The sequence below is a fragment of the Zalophus californianus genome, chromosome 9, assembly GCF_009762305.2.
Source record: "Zalophus californianus isolate mZalCal1 chromosome 9, mZalCal1.pri.v2, whole genome shotgun sequence".
In the NCBI taxonomy this organism is placed as follows: Eukaryota; Metazoa; Chordata; class Mammalia; order Carnivora; family Otariidae; genus Zalophus; species Zalophus californianus.
This window is the reverse complement of record NC_045603.1, coordinates 111778461-111804697: the sequence shown is the minus strand read 5'-3', so window position 1 is coordinate 111804697 and position 26237 is coordinate 111778461. Positions and strand designations below refer to the sequence as shown.

Below are 26237 nucleotides of genomic sequence, written 5' to 3'. Positions count from 1 at the left end.
CTCTTCTTAGTCACATTTGTCATCTTCCTAAAGCCTTTCTTCTGCTTTATTAAGGCTGCTACTGGCATAAACCTCTTCCTTGGTATCTTTCACAATACATTTCTACATTCGTGGTCACTGGTGAGCCAACTTCCCTTCACTAGTAAACATTATTTTCTTATTCACTTAAAGAGTTTTCATTACTTTGTTTCTGTGATTTCTTTGATTTTCTGTGCCTCAGCAGTATTAGGAGGCCTTTTTGTTTTTACCACTTTTTCTTCCAGTTTCCCCCTCATCTGCCTGTCTTCCTCCTCTTCCCTTTATTATTAATACCACTGGCCAGCCTGTACTCTTCTTCTGCTTCTGGTCTCTTTCTACCTGCCTGAAGGATGGACATTTTCTCACTGAAATAAGCTCTAAATTCTACTTAGTCACTGGTAAGAGACAGAGCCCTAGGCTTATTAATAATCCTTTAGTTAGTTCTTTCTACATTTTCTGAAGAAATCTTATCCATGGTGTCACAGCAAGACCACACTTTTGGGTAAAGGTAACTAAAATCAAATGCTTCTTCATCATTCATCATATATACTAAACACACGTAGAAACAAAACACCTGTGAGCACTTTCTTCTAATTGTTGATCTTGGGCTAAAAATGATTCCATTTTGGTGGAGTTTTTTTTTTTTCTTCTAGATATCCGTAAGTTCTTCTGGATTTTTATTTCCAACATAGGCACTTTCTTCTCAAGAAGTTGCTATACCATCCTTTTTTTTTTTTTTTCTGGGAGAAGCAAAATTAATAACCCTTCATCATCTATTTGGCAGGTCTATCTGCTCTGTAAATATGAGCTGGCAGCCTCCAGACAATCAAACCGAAGAACTCAATTCATGGCCTGGATATCCAACACTCTGGCTGAAGTGTGAGAAGCAAAGAGCACTGTTAGCTCTCTTGCAGATAAACTTATTGCAGTCTTCCATTTTTCTTACCTGTTGCTGTCAGCCATAGAAGTCAAGAATAGAAATACCAGAGTATATAGGCAGTAGAAAACTTGGTTTAGACACTGAACCTTTTTACAACTGAAAAAATATATGTAACATATTTCTTCAGATGGCTTTTCAAAAAGAAATGTAGGATACTCATTTTTTTACCACAGCTCACAAACTATGTAGTTTTGTTCCAAATTGACAGGGGTGGTATATTTTTTATTTTCTCACCAACCCAGACATATTCAGACTTTTTCTAACTTAAACATACAAGGTCTTTTACAGATTTGATGTGTTTTGCCTAGAAAAAAGTAAAGTAAGTATTTCTGGGCAAGATTTTTGATAACAGCACTCATAGCACAGTTATCAGCAAAGTCGATGCCCAAGGTTCTACTTCATCATGAACTCATCTTTGGAGATTGATATCATGTAAACTTACTGGTTCATCCTTATGTTTAAGAAGTCAAACTGGCAGCAAAACAAGTATATTTATGTGTTGATTTTCTCAAACATCTTGTCTTAGATCCTTCCTATCAATGAGATTGCTGAAAAGTTGTGATTATTTCCTAGTTCTTGGAAAACCCAAAGGCTTGAGAAATAGATCTGTTCTTTCTTACGTATTCTTTTCTTGAAAATCTTTTAAGTACACTCCATTGTATGAAATCGTGCACTGAATGAAATCTGAAGCTAACATAATTTTCCTCCTCATAAATAACTCAACCTATTCACCTGGCTCCCCCCGCAAAATCTTTCTTGACTTCTCAAGTCCAGCAACTTTACTACAAAAACCCAGTCACACAGTATGGCCTTTCAATCTTCAGTTTCTAGTTGTTTTATATTTTAGAAAAGTTTAATCTCTAAACATTAATTTTATTGCATTAGGTTGGTTATCGTGTCTACAATTATACATATCATGGATCTGCTCTGCCTGTCTTCCATATCAGTGGTCTATAAATTGAGGTACATGAAGACTTTCCAAGAGATATGTTGGCACAAAGAGTTTTAAGGCAATCAAATTCCAGATCATCAACTTCCATCTTTTCTACTACTGATCTTTCAGCAAATATACCTGTAGCTAAGGTATCAAGCCAGCCTCTTTCTCATTTCCTCCTCCCCTCCTTCACAATCACTCTTCCCACTTTAAAAAAGAAATGCATACCACTCATTAATCCCAACTAGTGCATTTCCCTGGAATATAAAAACTCTCCAGGATGTCAAACCTGTAAATCCTCCCTTTAATCAAAGCAGTACAATAAGGATTTGTTCATCCCCCATCATGTATACATACAAATAACATATATATTTTATTAAGAAATGGACTGTGGGCCTACATTAGTATAAGTTCAGATACACAGTAGAATGAAGTAGTAATGAGGGCATTTTTACTTAAGGACCTTACATCTTCCATACCCTTATTATTGTAAAAGAATCATCTCAACTTTGGAAGACTTTAGTGAACACAAAGCAAAGAAATATTGAAGGCAGCAGTATCTTACTGTATCCAGGCAACGCATAGTAAGGCTCTGTGCCTTATCTATTTATCTATATTAGAATTAGAATTGAGCTGTGTGATGGTTGTCATGGAGACATATATTAACATATTTATTTGAGCTGAAAAATCAAGTTGGACTTTTACCCACAGAGGAAGTCTGATTTGAAAGATAAACTTGAAACTGAAGACTAGCTTTGTCAATTAGATTAAATGACAACCATTTTCCTTAAATTGAGTGATTTACATTTACAGCTGCAAGGTTTGGATAAAAAATACATTTCAGACACATGTTAAGACAAAAATTACTCTAAAAACTCACTGTATATTGGAAAATATGTATTAAAATTTGTAATGTTTCTAAACAGCCCTTCCTAAGTATTTTGGGTTAAACAAGGTACCTGTAAGCAAAAGAGTAGTAAGTTTTAATAGTCTTTTGATAAATCTTAATTAACCCTTTTTGATAACTTCCCCAAATGGACAAAGTGATAATAAATCCCTCTGCAAGTCCAATTCTTTGCTTTCTACAAGTGATTGAGCAATTGAGTTGTCAGTAGATAGATCATTATAATAATTTATAGATCACTTTATGATTTCTGGCACTTAAGTCAGCAGGATGAGAAGTGTTAATGAATGACGCACTTCTGGCATATTGTAAACACTAATATTTAAAACTAAAGGTGTTACAGCACTCTTTTTAAATGTGTATTTGACTTGGCTCACTTCTCTTATTTCTACTCTTTTTCCTTTTTTTTTTTAAAGTAGGCTCCACACCCAGTGTGGAGCCCAACATGGGGCTTGAACTTATGACCCTGAGATCAAGACCTGAACTGAGATCAAGAGTTGGACACTTAATCAACTGAGCCACTGAGGTACCCCTTACTTCTTCATTTCTAATCTCCATGACCTCACTATTTTTCTATACAATCTCTTTTCTCTTACACTCCTTTCAATTATGTTTTCATTTCTTTGGTAGTTTTGTTTTTTCTTCAACTTCTTTCCTGAGTTCTGCTTCTAATTTTATAATTAAGTTTACTTATAATTAATTTATAAGTTATAGTTTAGCCATTTCCCATTTTGTGTATGATGTGAAACAGGAATCCAGTATTATTCTCTTTCATCTGAGCAATCTCTTACCTCAGCACCATACACTGAAAAATCTATCCACCTCTCCCCCCAATGATCTACAATACCAGTTTTGTCATAAATCTAAGTTCTGTATATAAATAGATCTGTTTCTGAATTCTCTATTCTTTCCACTGACCAACATGTATATCCTTACACTGGTTTAAATTAGTTTTATATTAAATCATTACATAAGGCCACAGCTGAACACTCAAAACCCAAATAACCCAATTAAACAATGGGCAGAAGACATGAATGGACATTTCTCCAAAGAAAATAGCCAGATGTAGCTAAGAGACACATGAAAAGATACTCAACATCACTCATTATCGGGGAAATGCAAATCAGAACCACAATTAGATATCACTTTACACCTGTCTTAATAGCTAAACTCAAACACACAAGAAGTAACACGTGTTGGCAAGGATGTGGAGAAAAAGGAACCCTTGTGCACTGGTGGTGGGAATACAAACTGGTGCAGCCACTGTGGAAAACAGTATGGAGGTTCCTCAAAAAATTAAAAATAGAACTACCCTAGGATCCAGTAATTGCACTACTGGGTATTTACCCAAAAAATACAAAAACACTAATTTGAAAGGGCACATGTACCCCTATGTTTATTGCAGCATTATTTACAAGAGCCAAGTTATGGAAGTAACCCAAGTGTCCATCGATAGATAAGTGGATAAAGAAGTGACATATCACACACACACACACACACACACACACACACACACACACACACACACAAAATGGAATATTTTGCAGCCGTCAAAGGGAATGAAATCTTGCCATTTGCAACAACATGGATGGAGCTAGAGAATATAACGCGAAGCAAAGTCAGTCAGTCAGAGAAACAAATACCATGTGATTTCACTCAGATTTGGAAAGAAACAAAACAAAAGAATAAAAAGAGAGACAATCCAAGAAACAGACTTTTAGCTATAGAGAACTGATGGTTTCCAGAGGGGAGATGAGTGGGGGGATGGATGAAATAGGTGATGGGGATTAAAGGGTACACTTATCTTGACAAACCCTGAGTCATGTATATAGAATTGTTGAATCACTGTACTGTATACGTGAAACATAGTAATATAACACGGTATGTTAACTATACTGGAATTAAAATAAAAAACTTAAAAAAAAAGACTTCCTTATCTCTGTGATGGCCAGAGATAATCTTTAAAAAGGCATGAAAGAGTATAACACAAAGAAAAGGAAGTAACATGAAGAAAAAAAAGAAAAGCAATATAAAAGCTGTGCCATTCACCATGTTAACCTGTAGACAATTAACACTGTCCAAACTCTACCTTCCCCCTGTGTCACAGTGTGGAGCTGTCACTGAGAAGTGGCTGCCTAGCCTCTTTGTAGAGTCTACATTTCCAAACCTTCCCTCGCCCATTATACCAGGTGTGGCCTTGTGAACAGTTTTCCCCAGAAGGATATCAGTGCAAGTGGCGGACTGTCAGTTCTCAGGTTCAACCTGAACTTTTCAGAAGCACTTGAGGTGTGTTCCTGCTCTTTCCCCAACTGCTGGAGGACTCAAAGGCCCACGTTACAGAAAGTCACCTATCAATCAGGAATGCCTTCAATACACTGGTTATTGGCAATAAATACATTTTACTTAGGTTTAGTCTATCATACTTTTTGGAGTCCATTTATTACAGCGGGTAGTTTTCACTAACATGAAAAATGTATCTTTAAGTGGGGTATAGACCAAACAGAAAATCTAAAATACATGGCAACTGCTTAGCAGCCAGGCAGCAGGAAATAAAGAAACTGAGTAAAGGATGGGAAGATAGTTATGTCATGTAGTCACAAAAACGTAATAAAAATATTATTTGCCAAAAGGAAACTGTAATAGAAATAAAAAAGTGGTTGCCTCCAGGGGAGCAAAGCAGTGAATTAACTGGAAAACAGCATACATCTGGAGTAATAGAAGAAGTGTTCTATACCTTATTCGGGGCAGTGGTTTTTACAGATGTATACAGCTGTCAAAACTCACTGAACTGAATGCTTAAGAGCTGTGTGTTTACTGTATGTAAATTACGCAATTTTTTTTTAAATGCCTGAGATAGCTTCAAAGGCACAATGGTGTCTACCAAGTGTATAGCTGTAGGGTAGAGGAAATATAAAACAGAATACTAGAATAACAATATTACTTGCTGCTTTTCTTGAGAATTTACAAGCAAGGAATGTAAACAGGCAAGAACTAACAGAATGGAGAGCAGAACTAACAGAATGGAGAGCAGAAATGAGAGGGAACAGATAATCCAGAAATCTGGGGGCCCCAAGGGTTAGAAACGCTGACTACTTCTGGACTTCACACAGTAAGAGAGAAGGCCAAAAAGCTGTGAGCAAAAATGGCCGTTAGGTTTTCTCAGGTAAACAGAGGGAAATCAACCTTGCCGCCGATCAGGTTAAGTATGTTACTTCCCATGAAACCTATTTCAGATGGCCATACTGACAGCACCCAGAAAGGTAAGAGAGGGAAGAACAGAAGTAAGGAAGCAAAGAAATAAAATAGGCTGGGATTTTTTTTTGGTGTGCTTTTTGGTTAGAGTTACCATATAATTTATTGTCCAAACTGGGATAGTTCTGAGAGTGAAAGAGGGAATTATTACTTACCATGTATAAGAGATATATATAAACTATGATTCCCTCTGCCTGACTGGGACATGTAGTCACTCTATTACTAGCACGTGGAATTAACTACAAAACAATAGATGAGGGCCAAATTAAGTTTCAGAGGGAATAACATCAACAAAAAACCCATAAGCCTTGCCTATAAGCCTTTCACCCTTCAAACAATGCTCACACAGCCAAAACTGCAGGGACAAAAAGAAAGAAAGAAAGGTTACATAACCTCCAAGGACGACATATTCCCCAATGTCCACATAAGTGGACCCTGGAGGAAAATAAACCAGGAAGAACCTTCGGGAAGGCAGAATTATGTCCTACAGAATAGTGAACAATGGAATTCCTTCTAGAGAGGAGAAGGACCAGAGTCTAATTAAGGGATGTCTTCTATCCTAAGCAAAAATTCTTGCCATCTCCTTTTTTTGTCACTGTCAATATCCCTAATTCTAAATGTTCCCCCAGCTTTTGGAAATTAAACATAAACTTATAATTTGCTAGCTGGGCCCAATGCAATAAATTATGGGCATTGCACATAGCATGATGGTGGTGAGAATAAATCCAAAAAGTCTTTTACAAAGATCACTGAACTGACTGCCAGGAGGCTATGATTCTCTTCTAACCTTCACTATTAGCTGTGTGAACCGGATAAATCATGATTTCTCAGGACTTCAGTTCCCTCACTTAGAAAGTAAATAAGAGGATGCCTTCCAGTTCTAATAATTCTAATTTAAAGTTCCTGACCTCACTGAACCAAAAGAACTACAAAATCCTCTATAAAATGTCATTACCTAGAGAATACATAATAAACTAGTTGGTCTGGTTTTATAGCAAAAGCAACTCAGCACAATTCTAAAAAGTTATATTGGCAAGAAAAATCCTGGCACTCTTTCATTTCTTGATTTTTCTATATTATTTTCGTTTCATTATAGTACATTAAGGAATAAAATAGAACTTTTTTTTTAAACTGGAAAAGACAATTACCTTCCATTTCATTAGGCTTTAGAAACTAATCCAAAAAGAAAGGGGAAACTGCATTGCACCTAAAAATTTCAATTATTTTATAGTATATACAGACTAAAAGTTAGAATATTTTAAAAATAAAAATACAATTTGGAGTAACTTTTAATCTAAAGATAACATAAAATATTTTATAAGTTATATAGTTAATAATAATAGTCACTGACTCCTAAAAACATTATTTTTTCAAATAATTAAAATTTGAAAAATATATCTGCTAAATTTCAACTTTTGATGCCCCTTCTAATTTTCAGAAGAAAATCCAATTCAGGACTTTGTCTTCCTCACTGAGAGAAGACAAAAACTAATATTCTACATGATACTTTATTACTCATAATTATCTAGCTTTATACATGTATAAAAATAAGAGCCAAACATTTTAAGAGAGTAAGGGCCAAAATTTGTCACTCGAAATCACTAGATGCTGGCACAAAAAAAAAAAAAAATGGCCAATATTTTGCAAGTCCTGCTATCACATACCCTAGTATTATCAGTGAGTTTCTAACACAATCACAGTTATTGTCACTGATTATAAAATTATGGATAGATGTTGGACTACTATATAAAACAAGAAATATCAACTCTGTTGTATCTGGAGAAAAGTTCACACTAATACTCTTGGGTGAATTAGTGAATCAAAAAAAGAAAAAAGAATAAGTACCATGAACATACCTCGAATCTCTGAAAGAAAAATTTACAGGTATACATCAGATTATACAAAAATTTAAGTCTAAATGACGGAAAGTTATAAATGAAATATTTTTTAAAAACCATTTAAGGAAACTATTTAGAGATATTTGACAATAACTCTCAGGTAAAGGAAGACATGCTTTGGTTATGAAAGAAATTACCCCTTAAAAATATACTTCACAGGGTGCCTGGGTAGCTCAGTTAGTTAAGCATCTGACTCACGATTTCAGCTCAGGTCATGATCTCAGGGGGTAGTCTGCTTGAGAGTCTCTCTCTCCCTCTCGCTCTACTCCGCGGTTCTTTCTCTCTCTCAAATCAATAAATAAATCTTAAAAAAAAATACTTCACAAATTTAGATGTTTACACAGCAGCACTGATGTTGAGAAGTCTCTTTTGCTTTTATTCAAAACACTTTGCATATGACAATTTTTTTTCCTCTCTGGAAGAAGGCTTATTTTTCCTTCTGTTCTAGAAAATGATCTTGATTCTCTCCCATTTTCTCTTGCATCAGTGAGTTGCTATTGGACCTGCTGGGTTGCGTTGCTAATGATTTCTCCCTCAAATTTATCTTTCAACAGCTCAATGAGTTTCTTTCAGCCTTCAGATTTCTAATTTTTGAGAGTTATTTCCTGTTTTTTCCTTTTCCTTTTCTTTAATTCTCCTTTTTAAAAAAGACTATTTTCTATGTAAAGCCTTCTCACATTTTCAAAGACAGTAATTATAGATTTGCCTTCTCTACTAGGTCACAGTATCATACACTTTTCTGTGTTCATATTTATGAGAATTACTGATGCCACCCACTTCTTATCAAAGAAAGAATTGGAATTTTTGTTTCCTATTTCTTTTGTTTTGGATAGATATTTTAATAGGAGAAGGCAGAAAGTTCTTTATATGCCACCTTAAGATCAGAAGTTACAATTTCTAAGTTAGTTCACATACGATTTGTAATGGTTGAGTTTACTACAATTTTGGTCTGCTCGGCATACATTCCCATATCTCTTCTTCTCACACCTTTGGAGAAAGCCTCCCTCACTCCCTGAGACCCCAGGGGGCCTTTCAGTCATTGGACGATGCACCTCTGTCGCAGCACTGGTAAACATGCCCTAGGCTGGTCCACCAGAATACTCCATTCCCTGGGCCACAGTGATTATTCATCACATATGTGGCCAAACAGAGTTGATCCTTATCTTCTCTGAGGCTGATAGCGGGATGGGTGGCCCCACAAGTTCTCTTCCTCTGGGGATTGCTAAACCAGGAAGACAACAGTCTCAGGCTGCTGGTCGTCATTTTAGTGATCATATGCCTGTCGGCATAATGATGAATAAAGAAACCAGCAGAGCTGAAAAAGGGTCCAGATGAGATCATTTGAGTTCCTGGCTGCAACCATGCCTGAAGCCAGATGCACCTCTGGAAACCATAGTTATATAAACAATTAAGTTCCTTTTATTTTCATAAGCTGGCTTGAGCTGGCTTTCTTTCACTTGCAACCGAAAGAGCCCTGATGAATTCATCATTTAATCAAAATGTTCCAAATTACTAACACTTGAACTATAAAACACTACTTCTTGGCCAAAAATTAAATAGCCTAGCTTTTTATTAAAACAAAATCATAATCATAAATAACATACACAGTTGTCTCTTTTATTTGAGTATTCTCATGTTTTCAGGGTAGCAGTATCTTTGAGAATGAGGCATATATACTTTGTAGTATTGCAAACTGTATAGCCACTAAACTACAGAATAATTTTCTTCCAGGTACTTCAAAAAGTCTTGTCATTTCTTAAACCCTTCTCTATCAGAGCTCTCAGGTTTTACTAAAACTCAAGTTGCATGGTTATCTTACATAGAGGCTATGTGGAAAAAGAAAATAATAGATGTCAAAATATTTGTTCCATTAGAAGGAAAAGTTTGGTTTACATTCAAAAAATTATCCAGCCTCAATCTCTGACCCAGAGACTGGAAACAAGGATATTTTCAACCCAAGTATTTGTGAGAAGGAGGTAGACAGTAATAACTAATAACATGCTTCCAAGGAGATAGGTAAGAATGCTTAGAAGTCATGTGTCCCTTGGATGCTCTCCCTGGAGTAACTTTCCTATTATTATGCATAGGCCATGTGCTCGCCAATCCAATGGTCAATGTCTAAGCTTCTGGGTTTGAAGATCTTGCCTGGGTCTTCATTGGTTTCAAGTACATTTAGAGGCCAGGCAGGTAATCTCAAAGAAGGAAGAAGCTAAAGATTTTTAATGTATTGCATTCCTTTATCTGCATTAAAAAGTAAATCTTAGTAAAATTCTAGTGTCTCTCGCTTCTCTTTTTTGATTGGTTCGAGGGTTTTTTTTCATGCATCATTTTTGTTTACTGTTCCTCGTTCATCCATGGTTTGTTTCATAGTGCAATCATAAACAACAGATTTTTGTCACTGATACTCTTTGTATGCAAAGAAGTTGTGTATGAGTAAGAGCTAATAATAATTGACAATCATAGTTTAGTTTATTGAGCACTTAGTATGTGCCATGCACTGTTCTAAATGATTTCCACGTATTATGTCATTTTGTCCTCATTTCAACCCTATGAGGTAGGTACCGTTATCCTCACTTTATAGATGAGAGCATGGAAACACTGAGAAGGGTAAGCAGCCTATCCAAGAGTACACAGAAAATAAGCTGTAAATAGGAATACGGGCCCTCTCCCTCGAGGACCCCTGTTCTTAAACTATTACTCTGCACTGTCTAAAGAAATATGCCATCCTAGTATGGGTTGAATTGTGTCCCACAAAATGTTATGGTGAAGCCTTAACCCCTTGTACCTGTGAACGTAACCTTATTTGGAAATAGGGTCTTTGTAGATGTAATTAGGTTATATGACGTTATACTGGCTTAGGGTGGGCCCCAATGCGATGTGACTGGTGTCCTCATAAGAAGAGGAAAACCTGGACACAGAGGACAGACATCCATGAGACGATGGGGTGGAGACTGGGGCTATGCTGCCATGAGCTAAAGGACACATGGGGCTACCAGAAGCTAGAACAGGCAGGAAGGAGGGTCTCCTAGAGGTCTCTGGGGGAGCATGGCCCTGCCAATACCTTGATTGCAGATTTCTGGCCTCTAGAGCAGTGAGAGAATAAATTTCTGTTGATTACAGCTACCCAGTTTATGGTACTTTGTCATGACATCCCTAAGAAACTAACACACCGTCTTTCACTTACACTGAAATATACCATCCTAGCAACTTGCCATTTCCAATTTTCACACAGATGGCAGAATTAGTACCATTTAACTTTCCTCTTAATTCTATGTAAAGAAAATCAACAGCCAGGAGCGGGGCTGTGAGAATGGAAAAGGACAGCCTCCCATCTAGTAGAGGCAGGTGCATTTCAGCTCTAGCTGATTACCATCACACAGAAAGGTAGGACTTAAGTTACTAGGACTTCAGTTTGCACGAGAACCCAGAGATGTGGATTTGTACATTAAATTAGTTAACAAGTTAAATTGGTAACTGTTTAAAATAACACTAGTTAATAACTAATTCAAGTTTAAAACATGTGCAAACATGACACATCTCTGGACCAAATCTGACCACAGTCTCTGCTTTGTAGATTTGCTTGACTTTCTATGTCCACTTTCCCTTTCCCTCCACTTGACCAGGCCCTAACTGGAGTCATCCAGCCACCAGATCTAGGACGCAGGCACAGTGTGGGTGCATGAGAAGCCATGTGAAAGTCAGCACCCTAAGACTAGGGAACCCTCTTTGAGATACAGAGTGTGGCAGATGCAGAAGAGTCCTACACACTTCTGAATCCAAGACAGAATGGGTGCACTCCTCTGGATCTGGATCTGGAGTCTAATGCTATTTCTCTATTTTGTCAGCTCATCTTCCTAAGGCTTTCTTTTCTTTTTCTTTTCCCTTTCTTTCTTTCTTTCTTTTTCTTTCTCTCTCTCTCTTTTTTTTTGGTCTTTGTTATTCTGATGTATAAGAGACCTAGAGCTTTACTGAGTACAGGTTTTGGGCAAGTCTAGGACATGACCTTGGTACTTCTCAGGCTCCCGGCCATTTCATTCATAGCACTATACTTACACCTTAATGAGTTCCCTAAATTTCTTATCTCTTACATGTATATGTGAAAGAAGAGTTAAGTGGGTTGTAGTAGCTCATAGCTGCCTTTCAGTATTCACCATCCTATAACCTATGAAAGTTGTCCAGAAATCTGGAAACACTTTTGAAAAGAAGTTCTGTGAAATCAGTTTTATAAAATGTGACTTTATTACTCAGGCTTGTTAAAACAAAACAAAACAAAACAAAAAAAACACTTCCAAAATATATAAAGAACTGTTCTGTAATTAGAACATCCACTCTAGTCCAGTATGTCTATTACTATGTGGTAGCCTGAGAATCTTCTGAGTCCTCCTTGGCTATGAACATGTCTTCAGTATCTACCAGAGCTCAGACCTATTTGATGTGGTACAGAAACTACTGATTGTGGCTGGTAAGAGAAAGGAAATACTTGACAGGTTGCCAGGACTCTCTCTGTATCATTGAGATATTAAATTCAGTGATGCAGTCTGGCACACTGTGGTGTTTGGGACCTGCAAAATCGACAAACATTATTTTGGGAAGTCCGTAAAGCATGTCAAAAAGTGAAATACCACAAAATCCGTCCAAGTTCATCTCATTTAATGGTTTGGGTTTTTTATTTTTTGCCTGAATTAAAAATATCTCAATCTTCCCTTCCAAACCTATAAAGTCATACCGAAAGTCACTAACTTATGTTTCTCAAAAACCTCAAATGGTCAGTAAAGCCGGTTTTATCCCCCTGTGGGAGATGAAGAAACTGAAGCTGCGAGCCTTAAGTAATTTGTTTAGTGTTGTTAGTGATGGAGGTAGAAGCTTGCACACATACCCCCTTGATGCTGAGTTCAGTGACCTTTCTCACGAATAAGGCAGGCAGATTCGGAAGACCAGGTCTAGACCTGTGATCAAAACTGCCCTTAACTTCTGATGTTAGATAAACCGTTCCAGCCTCTGTAAATCAGAAGCTCCTCACTCAGAAAGGGGAGTTCAAACACCGTGGCGTAGACTGGGCACTCACCTGGCGTCCGTTCCCTTCCCTTGCTTTCTCCGACAACAAGATCCCTTAGATCTAAGCAGACCATACATTCTCTGGTTAAACATTTGGATGATTAGTGAAAACCTAAGTAGCCAGAGAAAACTAACTGAAGACACTGATGACACAATAATAAATTCATTGTCACAGGCAAAGAAGACCAAAGGAGAGGCTGTTGTCATGCACGTGCTATCACAGAACAGCCAAGAGAGTGGCTTTTTTTTAAAAAAAAAAAGTCCACGATGTTGAGTCTTTCCTTAAAGGGGACAGGTCACATCAAAACATCATGCCCTGAACTTATTCTCTGGCATATCATAAATATGGCTCATTGTTTCTAAACACAAAATATGCAAAACATATCAAGGAGGTATGAAAGGCTTCCAACTCATGGCACTGTTTGAGACTCCAAATGTAGGTTATCCTAACAACTGTCGTGTCCCGCAGCCAGGAGTGACAGTCCCCAGGATCGCGCGGCTTGTCGGTACCACGAGAGAACTTAGATAATGACTCCTTTGATACCTCCGGTCTGCTGGCTCACTTGAGTGAGGACAAGGTAGGGGCACGCACGACCGACACCAGGAGGGGATGGACCTGAATAAGAGGCAAGGGGCTATACTAATTGTGGATATGGGCAGGCAAGAAGCATCCGCTCAGAGCTGCTAACGTCAGGAGGTATTCACAGACCTACTACCACAAAAATTAAGCAATTAGCAAATCTGATGCTAAAAATACCAAAATGCATAACGTGATTTAGAATATTTCTTCAAATTTCAACTTAATGCTAGGGAATTATGCCAATAGCTGTCTTATATTTGTGACTCCAGCTCTTGGCACAATCCTGCAGAACTGGGGTTGTATTATTGCATATGTGGGTGGTTATTAAATGCTTTATAATGATTATGTTAAAGGTCATATTCCTCATACACATAACTTCACTTACTATTATGAGTTAGATGTGTACAGGAGACAATGGTCTCCTTCCATTAAATGCAAACTGGCTAAAATTACTGTTTAAGTTGCCAGGTTGTAAGAGAGAAGAGATCAAATTAATGAGGGTGAAGTTGTATAATCAGTTTATAAAACAAATCATGCTGAGGTCAAGGCTGACATCGCCAACTCCCACTCATCTAAGTAACCTTAAAAATGTGACCTTCTCTGTTTTCCCGCCACCACTGCTCTAATTCAAGCTGTTTCTTATTTCTCTTCCATTCACATGCAGTTGGTGAATCATTTATCTTGGCAAACATGAATTCCATCATGTCACCCAGCTCAGAAACCTCTGAAGGCTTCCCACTGCTTGAGATACACAGGCCCAATCCTCAGCAAGGCATTCAGGGCTCTCCTAAATTTGACCCATCCTTCTAATTCAGTGGTTCTCAACCACTAGGGGAGCTTTGAAAGATAAACAGGTTTACACCTTGTGCCCCAGAAATTCTATTTCTTAGTTCTGGGGTAAGATCTAGGGACTTGTATTTTTAAAAATTTCTCTAGATGACTTTTATTCACTGCCAGCATTGAACCACTGGTGTAATTTTCCCACCTATTATTTCACCCAACATGAACAAACCTTCTGTTCCAGCCAGTAATGCTGACTTGTTTGTATCTCTAGTTCTCCTTTCATGCTGCTAATCCAACCTGGAATGTCATTTCCTCTCCTAGCTCCTTATTTAAATTTAAATCTTTACCATTCCTCTAAGACTAACTGAAATCCCACCACCATCTTTACAACCATTGTGAATCATAGTAATATTGCCATTCTGATAACCCCAAGAGCATTTGTTACCTTCATGAAGTACTTTATGGCAATTAATAACATATTGTTTGCACTGTGAGTGTTTCTTCATACTTCACTCCCTGTATTCCTGGCTCCTGGAGGGAAAGTAAACTTTTCATATCTTTGGTTCTCATTCCCTAGCCCCTTGCACCTAGGAAAGCATTAAACATAAAGCAGACATTCACTCATGTGCTCAAAGCTTATGATGACTAAACAAATTAAAGTCTCTAAAATTTATGATGTGTATTCTTATAGCCTGACAACATAAGTTATCAACCTTCAGCGGTGTTTATGCACACACTGATGAGTTTTTCATGGGCAGCATCACTATGCCCATGTAGAAATGATAATCACTTGTCCACAAAACCTGATATAATGTCAAACATAGGGTTGGTTGATGCCTAATAAATGTGTTTCTCCTACAGACAGAAGTATTTTTCATATTTATGTATTCAATTCCTGTAAGTTCACAGAACAGAAAGGAAGAAGTAGTAAAACAGTTCTAATCTGTCAATACCTGACTTAAAATGACCCACCCACATGATAAAACAGTTGAAGACTCAAGACAGAATCAGGATAGCTGATTACTATCCTCATCTACTGCAAGGAGCACCAGAAGAGCAAGTGTTCCCTTACCCTCAATTTAGAAGACATGAGAGTATCAATAACCTAAGGTAAATGTCTCTTATGCAAATACTGAAAACCAAAAACTACTAGCAGGAGAGCATCCAATATGCCCAGCAGTGCCAGAGCTCCAGCTCAGGCTTTCCTATTGCTCAAGCTGCCCAGAAAGGTACTCTTCTGCTCCTAGGGCACGGGAGATGTAATTCCACTCTCAGAGCTAGATTTTCTCTACAAAACAGTGTCATGCATGATGATTTCCTGTAGTTCAAGTAGCACTGGTACTTATGAGTTAAATAGTCTTGGGAGGACTCACTGAGAACCAAACCACTATTTATAACATTGTTTTTTTAGGAAAATGTTTTCTGCATTCCAAACAACAGAATTAGATATGAACTTTTGGAATCCAGTTTACTTCGTAGATTCAGAACTGACTGTATCTTGTTAATTACACTATGGTTAGTATTTTCCTAGGATAAGATGGCAGTGTGGAGGCTTGCCATGAGTGCATAACAGGAATGAAGAGTTGCCATGAACATGGACCATATGTGACTGACTATAAGGATGAAAGACAGAGAGGACAATGAAAAAAAAAATCCAGGCACATTATTAATTTATTAAGCAAGTATTTACTGAGCACTACTGAGGCTATGCTGAATGCTGGGAGAGACAAAAACTACTCAGACAAGAAGTTTGATTCTTTAGTCCTTACAACCTAAGATGGGAGATAAGTAAACACAAATAATAAAGCTGCCTGGTAAAATGTGCTATGATAATGATAAAAACAAAATACTGGATGAAGTCAGCAGAGAAAGCTAGTGGTTCAACCGGAGCAATCAGGGAAAGCTCCACGGATGTGCTTGCACCTGGCTGAGCCTTCAGGGTTTGCACAAGATTTCAACAAGCAGAGGACACAGTGAGGGCGAAGGAGAGAACATCATAGAAAAAAACATCAAGAAATACAGTACACATCAAGCCATGGGAGCATGAAAAATGATGAGAGTTCAGAGAAGAGGAAAGAGTTCAGTTGGCTAAGGTGATGGATATTTTTAGGAGCTGGGTAGAGGGCTTTGAATACCAGGCAATGGCACATGGACTTTATCCAATGGTGAGTGGGGAGCCATTAAAGTGTTTTAAAAGTATTGGAGTTCTATATGCTGATCTATCCAGCAGTGGAATACAGGATAGAGGAAGAGTGAATGAAGACAGAAGACAGAAGAGATAATTATATTAGTTGAAGTTGGTTAAGATGATCTTTCAAAGCTAAGTTTTTGAATAAATAAACATTTAAGGTTCAAGTACTAGTTCATTACTAAATATCTCCCTCCAATAATCACAAACATATAAATCATTTAGAAAAGCCATACAAAGCCTTAAAAATCTGAAAAACATTGTATTAGCTATAATGGAAAAACTACCTTTAAAAATATTAAGTTTGGCATACAGTCAGGACCTGATGACTAGACTATTTAATGCAAAATAAAGGAGGATTCTGAGGTGTTAATCGCATTTTAAAAATAATACCAAGAGTTTAAACATTACATTTTTAATAAGCGTATGAAATTTACTAAGAAATCATCTTTCTACTATTTTCCAAGACCAATGATGCAATATTTAGGGTGACTCTAAGATATTCTGAGAAATTTGAGAGTTGAGAAAGTGTTGGAGGTACTGGACTTAATTCTTTACATGTTAAATCAATCTTAAGCTGGCATTAAAATGGATATGAGCAGACTTACTTAAAGTGATTTGACTTAGCAAACGTCTTCTAAACTTCAAATTTTCAGTATTGGATGAAACACAGCATTCATCTTTATCTGAAAAAAAATGTAATGGAAGTAATGAAACTGAAAGAATTGATAGGTAGCTCATAGAAGCCAATTATATGATTACACCTTAAAGACCATAAGAGAGTTATATGAGCTCCTATAAAACTGACATTACTTACACTATGTATAATTTAAGAACATAAGATAAAAATCTCAAGCTATGCCCAAAAACTTCTAAAATAGGAAATATAATACATTCCCTTCATATATTTTTATGTCAATCTCCTCAAAATTCTGAAAAATTCATTATTAGATATTCAAGCCTGATTCACACTGAATTCTTTAATTTAGCCAATAATCAAGCCCTCTTTGGTTCTAACATCATGGAGAGCAGGGAAAGATAAGTTGCATAAGAGACAGTTTCTGTCCTCAAGAAACCCACACACCACACAAGGAGACAAACATGAACAACTCCATATCAAGGCAGGTAATAATAAGCGTACACGTGGTACGAGGTGTATGGGATTGTGGAGAGGGTTAATTACTACAGGAAAAATGTGGAAAGGCTGTGTTATGGACTGAATTGTAGCCCCCTGAAGTTCATGTAGTAACTCCCTAATCTCTAGTACCTCAGAACGTGACTTATTTGAAGATATGGCCCTTAGAAAGGTAATTAAGTTAAAATCAGGTTGTTAAAGTGGGCCCTAATACAAACTGACTAGTGTCTTACAAGAAGAGATTAGGACACACAGAGAGGCACCAGGGATGTGCACACAGAGTAGAAAGACCAGGTGAGGACACAGCAAGAAGATGATCATCTGCAAACCAAGAGAGAAGCCTCAGAAGAAATCAAACCTGTGGACATCTTGATCTTGGATGTCTAGCTTCTAAAACAGCAAATAAATTTCTGTTAAGTCATCCAGCGTGTACTGTTTTGTTTTGCAGTCCTAGCAAACTAACATACCCTGTAGAGGTAATAATCAGATAAAGGTAAGGGTTGGAAACAACATTCTAAGAAGAAACAAAAATTATTTTAGGCGTACAGGCCAAAATGTACAGTGTGAAATAAGTCACTATACTTCCATAATACGAGTATAGCTTGGGGAGAAGGAAAAGAAGAGATAAGTGAGAATGGGAGTGGAGGGGAGAAGAGAGGGAGGTGAAGAAGGGGAATGATAGGCCAACAGACAGATAAGCACTAGAATTTGGGGTTCAGGTCATACTGTAAAAGGGGCTGAATACTGCATTCAGTATATGGGCTTTTATTTTATACATAAAAGGAGCCATCAATGGTTTTCAGTAGAAGATATGTTTGAATTTGTACTTTGGAATGATGGTTCTGGTTTTGGAGTATGAGTTACTATGAAAAGATCCCCAAGGCAGTGAGACCTGTTTTGCTACTGCCATAGTCAAAATTAGAAACCAGGGCAACTGCAATGGAAGTAAAACATTAAGAATTCTCTGAAGATGTGCTTGAGAATAACAACCAGAATAACCACCCCATCACTTATGCATGACTGAGAACCGGAAAAACTACCACCGTTCAGTTATAGTTACAAATGCAGAGTCTTGGGCCCCAACAGGCCTTTCCTTTCAATCACAACGATACATTGTGTGTATCAAATATTACCTTAAAAAATCAACCAATCCAAAGACTTGATTCACTTCTAATATCTGACCCTAGAACTTCAGAGCTCAACATATAATCAGTAAACACCTGAAACTCATTTCCTCAAAAGAGGCACCACTTCAGAATCATCTGTGTGGTCTCTCTTGCTACAGCAAGTCAATAAAACAGTTTACTTATCTCCTAAAATGTGTATTTATTTGAGAAGGGGGGTTTGCACAAAATATGGATGCCCATCAGTGAAGTCAAAGTAGAAGAGAAAAAGGAAGGAGAGCCCTGTCCCACCTTTTCAGGGAAGAAGGAAAATTAAGAACTTAACAGTCACTGATGACCTTAGAAAAAAAATTCAGGAAGGCAATAAAAGAAAGCAAACACTTCCAGTAAGAACTGAAGAGAAAGGAGAAGTGAAATTAACTAGTAAATTTTACTCTTCTAAAAGGCTGGCATAGTTTGAAAGTGAAGGTGAATCTTTAACAAGGATTTTTGCTGTTGTTACTATTTTGTTTTGTTTTGTTTTCATTTTTAATGCTAGTAGAAGAAAGACATGGAGAGGGAGAGTGACAAATACAAGAGAAAAAGGGAACAAGAACTCTGATAGTGTTAGCCATGTTAAAGAGGGAAAACAGTTCCTTCTCTATGATTAGAAATGAAGGAAAGGATGGGTGATAAATACAAAGAAAAATTATTGTGTGTGAGGGGGTAAAGTTGAGGGAGTTAAGATCCAATGGCAAGACCATCTACTGACACAGAGAGGTTGAAAGAGGGAGAGAAAGAAGGAGAGAAAAAGAGACAGTATATGAATGAATGAATATTTGAATTTAAGAGAGGAAAAAAAAAATTACCAGAGGAGTAAGGAAAAGAGAGAGGGCTTTTAGTATTTGAGATCTAGGAATGCTTCTGGTTGACAGAGCTGAGCAAGTTAAAAAATAATGAGTTCTCAGTATCAGAAACTCAAAAACATGAATTAAGAGCAGATTATAAATCACATAGTGTGGGGTGGAGAGGACAGTTCCAGGTCTGATGCTGACATAATTGAGGAAGTTGGAGCAATGTCCTGTAAATCAACCAATACCAAGACTTAGAAACGGGAGGTGGCAGTGTAAGAGAGGAGAAGGAACTGATGCACAAAGGTGGCACACTAATCACCGAATTGACAGTGGACAGCAAAGGAACACATCAACTGTCCTTTAAATCTAAGATTAGATCCATTGAGGGACGCCTGGGTGGCTCAGTCTGTTAAGCTTCTGCCCTTGGCTCAGGTTATGATCCCAAGGTCCTAAGATCGAGCCCCTATGTTGGGCTCCCTGCTCAGCAGGGAATCTGCTTCTTACCCTCCCTCTGCCCCCACCCCACTCATGCTCGCTCTCTCTCATAAATAAATAAAATCTTTAAAAAAATTTAAAAAATAAATTTAGATCCACTGATAGATGAATTTGATGTACTATACACACACACACACACACACACACACACACAGAGATATATATATATAATGGACTATTACTCAGGCATAAAAAGTAAAATGTTGCCATTGGATGGATCTAGAAGTTATTGCTAAGTGAAATAAGTCAGTGAGAATAAGACAAATACCACATGATTTCACTAATATGTGGAATTTAAGAAACAAAACAAATGAACAAAGGAAAAAGAGACAAGCTGGGGTGTCTGGGTGGCTCAGTCATTTAAGTGTCTGACTCTTGGTCTCAGCTCAGGTCTTCATCTCAGGGTCATAAGTTCAAGCCCAGCATTGGGCTCCATGCGGGGCATGGAGTTTAAAAAAAAAGAAAAGAAAAAAAGGGACAAGCAAATAAAACAAAACAAAAAAACAGACTCTAAAACATAGAGAACAAAACAGATGGTTAGCAGAGGGGAGATGGGTAGAGGGATGAGTGGTGAAACAGATAAAGGGGATTAAGAGCAGACTGATCTTGATGAACACTAAGCAATGTATATAAGTGTTCAATCATTGTACTGTACACCTGAAACTAATATAACACTGTACCTTAAGTATCTAGAATTAGAAAACTTCAATACTTTTTCTTGAGATGGCCATGCAAAAAAAAAAAGGGGGGGGGGGACTGTCCACAAAAGCCAGGTTTAAATTTCTAGGGAAAATAAGGAAGAAGAGTTCTAGGGAAAGTTAAAAGTTATAAAAACTTGTTCAAAATAGACCACAGGATCCAGATGACATGAGGAACTGGAAATAGGCCAGTAGAACTGTGGGTTCCATGAGAACAAGGTAGGACTGACTCCTTGGAAAAAAGAACACGATAAGAGGGGGGGAGGAGCAAAATGGTGGCGGAGTAAGAGACCTAATTTCGTCTGGTCCTAGGTCTGGTCCTAGGAATTCACCTAGATAGGGATCAAACCATTCTGAACACCTGGAACTCAACAGGAGATCGAAGAAAGGAATAGCAACAACTCTCTGAACAGAGAAGCGATCACTTACTGGAAGGTAGAACGTGCGGAGAAGTGATTCCGAGGCGATATTCAGGAGGAAAGACGGCGGGGGAGGGGGCCTCTGTTCGCCGCTTCTGGCAAGTGCTAGAGCCCCAGAGCACAAAATCCGAACTTTAAGGAAGTCTGCTCGGCTAAGGGACGTCGCTCCAGTGGCTAAGCGGGAGATAGAACCCTCGCTGGGTCAGTGTGGTCTCAGGACCCTCGGGGTCACAGAAAGACCGGGGGTGCCTCAGTGCCGCAGAGCTCCCAGACATTGGAGTGGGGAAGCCGGCTGCAGAGACGGAGCCGAGGCACGGGCTCTCAGCTTGGGGCTGCCCTAAACCGTTATCTGCGGCACAGTCGTCCCACTACTCTTCCAGCAGGGACCCAACAAGCGGCAGAGCCGGGGAGCCTCCCCTTCTTCCCCCGGGAGGAGTGGCGCGGGAGCGCACCACAGGGATCTGCTGGGTTTCGAGACTCCATACTGGGTCGGGTGCCAGAAATGGAAACACTCGGTCACAGGCTGGGTGGGCACAGAGTGTGACCGGAGATCAGGGAGATGGGAGTGATTGACTGCTTTTCCCTGGGGGCGCACTGAGGAGCAGGGCCCGAGCTCTCGGCTCCTCTGGGGCAGAGATTGGGAGGCCATTTTCACTCTCGTCCTCCGAAGCTGTACAGAAAGCTTGCAGGGAATAAAAGCTCCGGAGAGCAAACCTGAGCAGATTACTTAGCCCCACCCAGCAAGGGCGGGGCAATTCTGCCTCTGCCAAAGACATTTGGGAACCACGGCAACAGGCCCCTCCCCCAGAAGATCAGCTAGAACAGCCAGGCAAGACCAAGTTTACCGATCAATGAGAACGGCAGAACTCCAGCGCTAGGGGAATACTGCACATAGAATCAATGGCTTTTTCCCATGATTCTTCAGTCTTTCAAAGTTAATTATTTAAATTTTTTTAAAATTTTTCTTTCTCCCTTTTTCAACCATCTTATCAAATCCCCTTTTAAAAAAATCTTTTATGTTTTTCATTATTAGAGTCATATGCTATTCCTTCACAGTAGTTACCCTTATTTTTGGGGTGTCTGTGTATATATATATATAGTTCTCTCTTTAAAATATTGGGATACAGTTTCTTCTAATACCCAAATATACCCTAAATATCTAGTGTATGGCTTTACTCTAGTCTCCTGCCTGATCACATTCTCTCCCTTTTTTTTTTAATCCTCTTCCTTCTTTTCTCAACCAACTTCTTATCAATTCTTTTTATAAAATCTTTTAAAATTTTCATATTTAGTCATATTCCATCCCTTCACTGTATTTACCCTTATTTTTGTACATATATAAACTTTTCTTTCTTTAAAATTTTGGGAGGCACTTTCTTCTAACAGACAAAAATACGCCTAGAATCTACTGGGTAGCACGGATCTATGCACCATCCTGATGATATTTGATCATATTCTGTTTTTTTTTGTTTTCTTTTTCTTTTTTCTTTTTCTCTTTCCCTTTCTTTTCCCCTGATTTCAGGTCTCTTCTGATTTCTTTAGTGTAGATTTTTTCTGGGGTCGTTTTTCCCTGTCAGCATTTTGTTCTCTCATTCATCTATTTTCCTCTGGACAAAATGATAAGATGGAAAAAATCACCTCAAAAAAAAAGAACAAGAGGGAGTACTGACTGCCAGGGAGCTAATCAATACGGACGGACATTAGTAAGATGTCAGAACTAGAGTTCAGAATGACGATTTTAAAGATACTAGCTGGGCTTGAAAAAAGCATGGAAGGTATTAGAGAAACCCTTTCTGGAGAAATAAAAGAACTAAAATCTAACCAAGTCGAAATCAAAATGGCTATTAATGAGGTGCAATCAAAAATGGAGGCTCTAACTGCTAGGATAAATGAGGCAGAAGAGAGAATTAGTGATATAGAAGACCAAATGATGGAAAATAGAGAAGCTGAGAAAAAGAGAGATAAACAACTACTGGATCACGAGGGCAGAATTCGAAGGATAAGTGATACCATAAGATGAAACAATATTAGAATAATTGGGATCCCAGAAGAAGAAGAGAGAGAGGGGCAGAAGGTATATTGGAGCAAATTATAGCAGAGAACTTCCCTAATTTGGGGAAGGAAACAGGCATAAAAATCCAGGAGGCACAGAGAACCCCCCCTTCAAAAGCAATAAAATAGGTCAACACCCAGACATCTAAGAGTAAAACATACAACTCTCAGAAACAAAGAGAAAAACCTGAAAGCAGCTCGGGAGAAGACATCTGTAACCTACAATGGTAGAAACATTAGATTGGCAACAGACCTATCCACAGAGACCTGGCTGGCCAGAAAGGACTGGCATGATATATTCAAAGCACTAAATGAGAAAAATATACAGCCAAGAATACTATATCCACCCAGGCTATCATTGAAAATAGAAGGAGAGATAAAAAGCTTCCAGGACAAACAAAAACTAAAGGAATTTGCAAACACAAAACCAGCCCTACAAGAAATATTGAAAGGGGACCTCTAAGCAAAGAGAGAACCTAAAAGTAACATAGACCAGAAAGGAACAAAGACAATACAGTAACAGTAACCTTACAGGCAATACAGTGGCACTAAATTCTTATCATTCAATAGTTACCCTGAATGTAAATGGGCTAAATGTCCCAATCAAAAGACACAGGCTATCAGATTGGTTTTAAAAACAAGATCCACTGATATGCTGTCTATAAGAGACTCATTTTAGACCCAAAGACACCCCAGATTGAAAGTGAGGGAGTGGAAAACCATTTACCATGCTAATGGACACCAAAAGAAAGATGGAGGGGCAATCCTTATATCAGACAAATTAGATTTTAAACCAAAGACTGTAATAAGAGATGAGGAAGGACACTATATCATACTTAAAAGGTCTTTCCAACAAGAAGATCTAACACTTGTAAAAATCTATGCCCCTAACATGGGAGCAGCCAATTATATAAGCCAATTAATAACAAACGCAAAGAAACACATTGACAATAATACAATAATAGTGGGGGACTTTAACACCTCCCTCACGGAAATGGACAGATCATCTAAGCAAGAGATGAACAAGGAAATAAAGACTTTAAATGACACACTGGACCAAATAGACTTCACAGATATATTCAGAACATTCCATCCCAAAGCAACAGAATATGCATTCTTCTCTAGTGCCCATGGAAAACTCTCCAAAATAGATCACATCCTAGGTCACAAATCAGGTCTCAACTGGTACCAAAGACTGGGACCATTCCCTAAATATTTTCAGACCACAATGCTTTGAAATTAGAACTCAATCACAAGAGGAAAGTCAGAAAGAACTCAAGTACAAGGAGGCTAAAGAGCATCCTACTAAAGAATGAATGGGTCAACCAGGAAATTAAAGAAGAACTTAAAAAATTCATGGAAACAAATGAAAATGAAAACACAACTGTTCAAAATATTTGGGATGCAGCAAAGGCAGTCCTAAGAGGAAAGTATATAGCAATACAAGCCTTTCTCAAGAATCAAGAAAGGTCTCAAATATACAACCTAACCCTACACCTAAAGGACCAGGAGAAAGAACAGCAAAGAAAGCCTTAACACAGCAGGAGAAGAGAAATCATAAAGATCAGAGCAGAAATCAATGAAAGAGAAACCGAAAGAATAGTAGAACAGATCAACAAAACTAGGAGCTGGTTCTTGGAAAGAATTAACAAGATTGATAAACCCCTGGCCAGACTTATCAAAAAGAAAAGAGAAAGGACCCAAATCAACAAAATCATGAATGAAAGAGGAGAAATCACAACCAACACCAAAGAAATACAAACAATTCTAAGAACATATTACGAGCAACTCTATGCCAGCAAATTAGACAATCTGGAAAAAATGGATGCATTCCTAGAGATGTATAAACTACCAAAACTGAACCAGGAAGAAATAGAAAACCTGAACAACCCTATAACCACTAAGGAAATTGAAGTAGTAATCAACAAACTCCCAACAAACAAAATCCAGGGCCAGATGGCTTCCCAGGGGAATTCTACCAAACATTTCAAGAAGAATTAATACCTATTCTTCTGAAACTGTTCCAAAAAATAGAAATGGAAGGAAAACTTCCAAACTTGTTTTATGACGCCACCATTACCTTGATCCCCAAACCAGACAAAGACCCCATCAAAAAGGAGAATTACAGACCAATATCCTTGATGAACATGGATGCAAAAATTCTCACCAAAATACTAGCCGAGAGGATCCAACAGTACATTACAAGGATTATTCACCACGACCAAGTGGGATTTATCCCTGGGCTGCAAGGTTGGTTCAACATCAGCAAATCAATGTGATACAATACATTAATAAAAGAAAGAACAAGAACCATATGATCCTCTCAATAGAAGCAGAAAAAGCATTTGACAAAGTACAGCATCCTTTCTTGATCAAAACTCTTCAGAGTATAGGAATAGAAGGTACATACCTCAATTAAATAAAAGCCATCTATGAAAAACCCACAGTGAATATCATTCTCAATGGGAAAAAACTGAGAGCTTTCCCCCTAAGGTCAGGAACATGGCAGGGATGTCCACTATCACCACTGCTATTCCATATAGTATTAGAAGTCCTAGCCACAGCAATCAGACAACAAAAAGAAATCAAAGGCATCGAATCGGCAAAGAAGAAGTCAAACTCTCACTCTTTGCAGATGATATGATACTTTATGTGGAAAACCCAAGACTCCACCCCAAAACTGCTAGAACTCATACAGGAATTCAGTAAAGTGGCAGGATATAAAATCAATGCACAGAAATCAGGGGCATTCCTATACACCAACAAGAAGAAGAAAGAGAAATGAAGGAGTTGATCCCATTTACAACTGCACCCAAAACCATAAGATACCTAGGAATAAATCTAACCAAAGAGGCAAAGGATCTGTACTCAGAAAACTATAAAATACTCATGAAAGAAATTGAGGAAGACACAAAGAAATGGAAAAAAG

The 26237-nt window shown here is 38.0% G+C and overlaps 1 protein-coding gene across 4 annotated transcripts in view; it reads right to left on the bottom strand.

Moving 5' to 3' along the window:
* ZNF438 (zinc finger protein 438) overlaps positions 1-26237 on the bottom strand; it is a 177442-nt gene that overhangs the window by 73308 nt on the left and 77897 nt on the right. For 3 of the 4 annotated variants that reach the window (XM_027595564.2, XM_027595563.2, XM_027595565.2), the window contains one exon: positions 17161-17238. The gene's annotated coding sequence lies outside the window, so the exon portion shown is untranslated. Of the gene's footprint in view, positions 1-14809; positions 14868-17160; positions 17239-26237 lie in introns of those variants that run through there. The other variant, XM_027595566.1, reaches the window with a different exon arrangement.